This window comes from Lolium rigidum, chromosome 3 (genome assembly GCF_022539505.1).
Source record: "Lolium rigidum isolate FL_2022 chromosome 3, APGP_CSIRO_Lrig_0.1, whole genome shotgun sequence".
NCBI lineage: Eukaryota > Viridiplantae > Streptophyta > Magnoliopsida > Poales > Poaceae > Lolium > Lolium rigidum.
The window spans coordinates 181468658-181477021 of NC_061510.1; the positions used below are offsets into that span (position 1 = coordinate 181468658).

At 39.9% G+C, this 8364-nt stretch overlaps 1 long non-coding RNA gene across 26 annotated transcripts; it reads right to left on the bottom strand.

Moving 5' to 3' along the window:
* Window positions 1–1509: 1509 nt before the first annotated feature.
* LOC124702784 lies at window positions 1510–8079 on the bottom strand. 26 transcript variants are annotated; one of them, XR_007002670.1, is made up of 13 exons: window positions 7849–8074; window positions 7007–7170; window positions 6794–6893; window positions 6399–6505; window positions 6057–6207; window positions 5872–5967; window positions 5149–5223; window positions 4667–4740; window positions 4407–4528; window positions 3692–4257; window positions 2942–2998; window positions 2781–2841; window positions 1705–2055 (listed from the first exon to the last, which is right to left on the bottom strand). It is a non-coding gene; the product is annotated as an uncharacterized LOC124702784 (long non-coding RNA). The 26 variants fall into 26 exon arrangements; XR_007002668.1 differs by having other exon boundaries at window positions 2781–2854; XR_007002661.1 differs by having other exon boundaries at window positions 2781–2998; window positions 3692–3768; window positions 4142–4257; window positions 7849–8070.
* Window positions 8080–8364: the final 285 nt, after the last annotated feature.

The window sequence follows — 8364 nt, forward strand, 5'->3', positions numbered from 1 at the left end:
TCATTCTTAACACTTCTGGACATTGCATAAAGCTACTGGACATTAGTGGATCAAAGAAATTCATCCAACATAGCAAAAGAGGCAATGCGAAATAAAAGACAGAATCTGTCAAAACAGAACAGTCCGTAAAGATGGATTTTATTAGGCCACCAGACTTGCTCAAACGAAAATGCTCAAATTGAATGAAAGTTGCGCACATATCTGAGGATCATGCTCGTAAATTGGCGTAATTTTCTGAGCTACCTACAGGGAGATAGACCCAGATTCGTGACAGCAAAGAAATCTGGAACTGCGCAGTAATCCAAATCTAGTACTTACTTTTCTATCAAAGACTTTACTTGGCAAAACAAAACTCAAAACTAAGATAAGGAGAGGTTGCTACAGTAGTAAACAACTTCCAAGACACAAATATAAAACAAAAATACTGGAGTAAAAACATGGGTTGTCTCCCATAAGCGCTTTTCTTTAACACCTTTCAGCTAGGCGCAGAAAGTGTAACTCAAGTAACATCGAGAGATGAAGCATCAACATCATAATTTGTTCTAATAATAGAATCATAAGGTAACTTCATTCTCTTTCTAGGGAAGTGTTCCATACCTTTCTTGAGAGGAAATTGATATTTAACTAGATGACTCGTTGCGCTATCGCGCAAATGGCAGAATCAAGGCAAATTTCAAATTATAGGTTTTACCTTATTTTAGTATTCAAAATTAGCTTAAAATTTAACTGATTTAGTATAATTGTAGACACACCATTCTATTAAGGTGATGTAGTAAGGTATGCCAATTTCAGCATAAAGGCAGTAAGATATGACAATTTCAGCGCAAAGGGAAAAGCGAAACAATAGCTCATGTAAGTATTTTTCAAGGGAAAGCCCATGACCATAATATTGAAGTTCTAATACAGTCGAATGGTGCGGCAAACACGACCATCCATTATCAAATTATAAGACAAGAACTTATAGGATGGCAATTCTGCCATTTATTCATTTCATATGTAAATTATATTTTTTGTGTCTTATACCATGGGCAGTATAGAAACAGTGGCAGAAAGAGGCAATGTGGTTACCTGGTGAAACATCTTCCCTTGTTTACCTATACGTGAAGAGCAAGGGAATATTATGGCTACTATAGAAACGGAAAGCATTAAAGCTAGGGGTGCCATATGCGCGCTTCGCCGCGCCGCCTGTTAGACGTTGTCACATGGCCTGTCATGTGTGTAGCAGTGCACACTCAACTGCATCGACTGATTTGTTACTTAAGAACCTCTTAAACCCACATGTATAGTTGTGGCTGGTTTTTGTAAGTGCTTTTTTTAGGAGTTTATAATTTATATATGTACACAGATCAGTAGAGGAAAACATAGTTCCTTCAAAAAAATGTAGAGGAAAACAGAGCAGCCTACTGCTCGTGTTGTTTAAGACTTACACACATAATCCCGTAGAAAAAACAAAGCAAAAGAAATACCATGTAGTACCAATGTAATTTCTCAAATAAAATAGTTCAGAGATGAGGAATAAGATCAATTTTGTATGAGACAGTTACAATAGACACAATGCTCATCAACACTGAAATTTACAAATCCTAATTACCACAGACCACTGTGCCATTTCACTTTCAGTTCTACAATTCAACTTACGGACAGACCAACCAATATCACTTGCACCACACCTTCATGCAACTTACATTCAACATGAACCGAGTCTTCTTCAACAATCATCTTGAGTGAACAGATCAAAAGTAGTACAAATGTTCATAATACAACATTCGTGAAAAATATTTAGTTCACAAAGAGCAATGTGATACTCAAACACGAAATTACTTGGGGCTCTTGGTCAGGTTTCTTCAAGTAGTTGTATATGGTAGAGCACCGGCTGCTGAAATATTGCCTTACTGGGCCAACATTGAAGGATGATTGCTGAAAGTGCAACCGGCTGCCCCTCCTACTATGTTCGTATAGAACGCTTAAGCTACATTTCCTCTAATCGGTACCTCACTTACCGCTTAGCGCTTACTGCATTTTTTGAACCTTGATAAATACTACAGTGAGAGGATCCTGCACAACATCAACATGGATAGTGGATTAGTGGATAGCATCATCTTCAAGGCAGAGGTATGTGAAAACTTACAAATGTGCAGTACATAATCTTTCTTTTAATTGTATCGGAAGCTCATGTCGGTTCAAGATAATAGCTTTGTGAACTGTCAAGCACGCACCAGTAAGAAACTTAGCAAAATCTTATTGCTGAGATAAAAATAGATACTAAGAAAATACACCATATGTGAAAAAGCAGAAATGAGTTCTGCATTTCCATGGATGTACTAATAAAGATCACAAATAAGTACTAATCCATCAGAGTAAAATTGCTCCAGGTTTTATCAAAATCATATTTACCACAATACTGAAGAGAAAAGTGAAACTTCATTACTAACAATAAAGCAATGCAGTAAGTGCAGATTAAGAGTAGAAGCATCAAACTATTAACTGTAGCATGTTATCCTATGGATTCCTTTTTGAAAATAATATTTCAATCATTTTTTTACAGAAAATATGAATGATTAGGACTCAATTATTGTCGCTTCAAGTGTAATGGATATATCACCATGTAGCAAGACTTCATACATGTATTCATATTTTCAAAGCTCTTTATGTCTTGTAGTTTAGGTTTATTGCTCTTACAACTACATCACTTTAACTTAACTGAAGGCAGTCATAATTGGAAATTAGGAGCGGAGGATCAAATAAAGAATAAAATAATATCATTGTAGGATGCTACGTACTTGGCAAATATCTTTGCTATGAGGCCTCCAGGAAATATAACATGATTCTTCAATTTAATTTCTGTGGAGAGTTCCTTGAAGCATCATGCATCAGTTATAAGGTTGCATACACAACAAACACCGAATAATCAAGGAACGAATGTTTAGAGCCCTGATTTTACCACGGACCGAGAAGTTCAGCAGCTGAGCATAGTTTTCGGATCTAACATGTAATATACCTACACGAAAGCTGTGTTTCGTCGTAAAGTCATCCAAGTTGTGAATCAGTTCTTTACTTCCAAATACAGGTGGTCTAGTCCAGGTTGCAAAACTATCAAGCTTATTAAGGACGGGGCAAGCAAGCTAATGAACAAAGACTGAGTTAAGCAACCCTGGTCCAATTAGGACAACATTTCAAATAAAAACCCTCAAGTAAGCAAGCAAACAGATAAAAAAAGGACAATATCAAGGATAACAACGATGATTAGTCAAGTCTGCCTAGATGTGTGCCGCAGTAAATTCATGAATTGTTGACAATCAGGAGGAACAAAAGATATGAATGGAGATTTTAACCATGACAACGTCTGATGGCCAACTATTTTTTTAATGGGACACACCATGCGTAGTCTAAATCTGTGATAGTAGGTTTCGGCGTCGCGCCCGTGGTGGTACTTTTTTTATAATTGCCTGAAAAGGCATTAAATATTTAAATTTGACCATACGTTCTAAATGTAAATGGTGCAAATATTTGGGGAACATTGTGCTTTCCTTACGACTACATGCACAAGAAATTTTTATACATTGCACTAATGGCAGTGAATATCACTTGTTGTGTTGGAGATCTATACATACCATCTAATGTCAGCTAGAGACCACACAATGCTGGAGGACTCTATGAGCAATGAAAAATAAATTAATGTTTGTGAACCTACAGAATCGATCCAATCCCTCCATATGATCATTTTTTTCATAGAACCAGCTAGAATACCAATATATGATCACCTTAAACCTACACACAATTCACCAATTCAAAATAATCACACCAAAGCCATGATCTTGAAAATGAGCAGGAAAGCTATTTGCAATAGTAGTTGCAGATCCGACTAAGCGGTCGTGCATTATTAACTGGTACTAAAAAGAAGCAAACAAACAAACCATTGTACTCTCCAAATCTGGAGCAGGGTCATCTTCTAAAGTGATTAATATTAAGGAAACATAGGCTACAATACATAAGGTCACCTGATTATCTCAAAGAGGAGGATATGAGAGCTGATAGGACGTAAATAGGATTTTATATATGGTAAAATGCTGGTGAAACTGTAAACTAACTAACAAATTTTTAATTCACATCTTTTGTTTAGATTAATTTGATTTTAAGATACCTTGAAAATCTGCAATAATTTCAATTAGAGAGAAGCTCAATGGATGAGGCCAGTCCTACATAGTAGCAGGGCACAAGGCAGAACCAGCAAATTTGACCTTCAAAGGCTAGTGAAATCTACAGAGAAGTCATAAATAATATTATTAATTATATTTTAGCTGCAATTTTCATATTTGTTTAAGAACATCTATTTACCGAAGTAGTAAGTAAGCATCTAACCTGATCCTAAAGAATCGATAATTACTGAACAAGATTTAGGCTCATACCATTTTGGGAGCTTCCAAGCTGAGGTACATCACACCAACATACGGGAATCCTATTGACCAAAGTGTATTGGCCCTGATTGGAGGCAGTCAACAGCCAATACGTCTAGTGTTCTAAAGCAATCCTGTTACCAAGGGATAGTTCTGGTGAGGAAAGTGTAAAAGTGGTAACCTAATTCCGGATAAGGAAAGTGCGAAAATAAAATTATAATGCTGAGATTCTTCTCAACATGTAAGAGCAAGTTGTGATAAATTTAGTATACCTTAACAATTAATAACGATGCTGAAACATGTTCTTTGACACCCATAAAAGTCAAAATAAGTGAGTTCTCAGATCCTGCAGGGATAATTCCAACTGTTAAGGCATGCTTCAGAGAATGCAAGACAAAATTATAAGAACAAAGCTACTATAACAGAATACAAATAAGTGCAGATATATGTCAACCCAGTGCTACTATAACGAGAAAACTCTTCCTTTATGAACAAAGAAGCTACTATCTTTTTCCAACCCGAGTGCAATTGATACCTAGCGCCAGCCAACCTTCACTCCATCGGCATAGAGATCATAAAAGAATTGTTTGGATGAGGCAGCTTTTTTTCTAATGACCCTCCCTTGCAGGCACAAGCAAATCATTGCAGGGACAGGAAATTTTTCATTAAAAAGAACGAACTGCAGTTACTTTTAGGTAGAAATAGTATCGGCTAAGCTCTCAGCGACAGTGGTTTGTACTGCATCGTGCCATACGTTATTCAAGGTCCAGCAGCCTCTGCATTATAATCTCGGGTGGAGTACAAACTGAGCACGTAGCACACCATCATCCTACAAGGAAAAATAACAGAGCATTGAGTATAAATTATAGAAACACTCCAAGGATACACTCAAAAACAAACCCATGCAATAATTGTTGATTAAATTATCATGATATGCACGGAGATAATAAATGACAGTATGTGCATGTGAAATAAAAGAAACATAGTAAACAATCACATGAGCAAGAATATCATTCATATAGAAATATTACAAGACATTAGTTCACATAGAGAAATAAATATGAATATGAACCGTGGCCATGATTCCAAAACATACATTACTAACTAAAATGGATGATCTATCTCCCTGTGTAGAAAGATTCAAGCAAGTAGTGGGTTATAAGGTTGCATAATATATTGAAACCTGAATACCAAAGTAAAGCATGGAGCGTGACCTTCCTTAGGAGCTCGTGATCATAGGCTCTAGTGAATAGTGCAATTCTAAACATCATATATAACATCTTAAAATTCACATATCATCACAATAATGGTCCATTAAAATGCGTTTAGACGAGTTCCCAATTCAACCATAGGATGGACCAAAAATCCACAAATGCAGTTGTAACTGAAAAAAGCATTGGTTCATTGTACATCCCAGCAACCATTGCAGCAGGCACATCAGAACCGGCTAAAGATTGAGGTTTTGATGGGAAGAAACCTGCTCTCGCTGTCACCGTGTGGTCCGTGGAGCTCCCAAGCTCTGGCAGCCGCTCCTCTCTGTTGGTCCACTCAGGGGCGTTGGATTGGTGGATCTCTGTAAAGAATTTTGGAACAAAATGTATGCTAAGTTACACTGAAATAAATTCATAAGGAATTTTAGTTCAAATACCTATATATCATTACAGTCAATAATAATTTCAGTGAATAAATGTCAAACTCTGGTGGTGACACTGCTGCCATTGCAAATGTCAGGGGAAATCTTCGTTGAAGGACTTTCCTGCCATCCTAAAAATACAAGCTGAGCACCTTCCTCCAATGTTTACTGCACCTTCGGCTGGGGAATAATATGAGCATATAAGATGGATGCTGAAATGCTATCACAAAACGCTAACAACATAGCACAAAGATTAAACACGAATATACAAAATTAAGTTCTTCCTAAATTTATAAGACATGTAAGACATGAGGGAATTCTGTCCAAACAGTGGAAGAAGCTCTCCATTTTACCAAAGAATAACAACATACCGCTGAGGCCATTAAGTTTGTGTCTATCTCTGCAGGGTAGGAAGCACACATTTGTGGATTACCACTATCTTTGTCAATATCTCTAAGGATTAAACCAGCATAGTTCCCTGGAAAAAAAATGCAGATTCTTTAGCTGCAGCCCAACTAAACAGAACACGTAAACAATATCTACAAGTTTCTCAGAAATGAACTGTGCACGGAATCGTTTACAGCATACCCAGAATATGACCAAAGCTACCCGAGGAGAAAAGCTCTGAACAGTTCTACAAATTTCTGACCTATATTTTGGTCCAGATGATAACAATAGAAAAATAAACGAACTGAACAAAAGAGAGGATATTAAACATTTTATTAGCAAGTAGCTGCTGAATGGGAGAACACTGGCCAAAACAGACCTGTTGAGCAAGAAACGCCAATTCAGTGTGTTTGATAGGATCACAAAATTCTACCATTTGTCCCCTTCGTATATATCTCTGAAAGCAGGGTGTAAACCATCTACAAAGAGGAACTATTGTTAGCAAATGAAACAGAAGGAAATGAAAAGCCAAAACACAACATACAAAGAAAAGATGCATACGACGAGAGCTATTGATGTCAGAAAATTGTACCTAGTAGCACATACGAACATGGTCATTTCTTTAATGGAGAGCGTAAAATCATGGTAAATTTCTGATTTCCCAATTTGGCTCTTTGAATTCATCCTGCTAAAGTTTGAATTACCATCCTGTGTAATCTTCATTGAATTCATATGGCAAAACTTACGACATCAGACCTGAATCAAAAGAAAGATTAAGTCCCCATCAGTAAATACGTGAGTGCATGACTACTGAATTAGGGCTATTTGCTACTTAAAAACTTCCATGACCCATGTCTCCACCGCCATTTGCGCGATAGCGCAACCGGTCATCTAGTGTGCTTTAATTGGCCAAGGGAACGATGATTGACCGGCACGAGAGCTATCGATCAGACTTCAGAGGCAGGGAAGAAGTTTCTAAGACATCGATGCAGTATATGGTTTGGCAATTGGCAAAGCAAGCATATTAAGCAAAAAAGGATCGGCATCTGCCAACCTGCCTACGATCGGATGTCCGGATGTGTACCCATGGGTGTGTATATGTATCTACGGTCCACGATGGCAACAATCGGCTCGATCGAGCAGCCGCTGGAGAAAGCGATAGAGGCTGGAAGACGAAGAAAAAAGGTAGGCTATAGGAGGAGGCGTCAAAATCGTTACAGCCGGGGAGTCCCTGTCCGGCCACGGGCAAATGCATCGCTACTTTCACGTACACGCACAAAAACAGGGAGTGTAGAGGTAGATGGCTAGGTGGAGAAAAAGACGCATGCTTGTAGATTCAGCAAAAGAAGCAGCAAATCTTAGTACTGTACTCCTTCCTTCTCATGCGTGCGCGCGTCGTCAGCTCAGATGGAGGCGTCACGGTGGGGACTTTACCTGGAGGAGATGCGCCGGCGGCCGGCGGGGATGGACTTGGAGGAGACGTAGAGCCGCTGATGGCGCGCGGGAACCGGACTTGGAGGAGACATGGGGACGGTCGCCGCCGCCAGCCCACCACCGCATCGTTGACCCGCGACAATCGCCGCTCCCGCACCTCGCATCTAGAGGCGGGCCGACCGTCACCTCCACGGTGCGCCCCAGCCTCCTCTTCGTCACCTGGGCGGCCGGCGCAGCTCCGCCTCCCTCCTCCTCCCGTCGTCGTCGCCGCCACACAGGTCGCCGCCGCCAACCCACCACCGCGCCATCGACCCGCGATGCACAGCAGCCGCCCTTCCCCGCACCGGCCCAGCCCCATCGCACCGCTGCATCGTCGAGCCGCCTCTGTTCCCCGTCTGCCTCCACTCGAGCGAGGCTGAGAAGGGAGGAGGAGACGCGGGGATTGGGCGCTTCGGCGATCTAGGGTTTTCACTGCCCCACACGCGCAGGAGAAGGAAGGTGACTCGAACGAGCGGG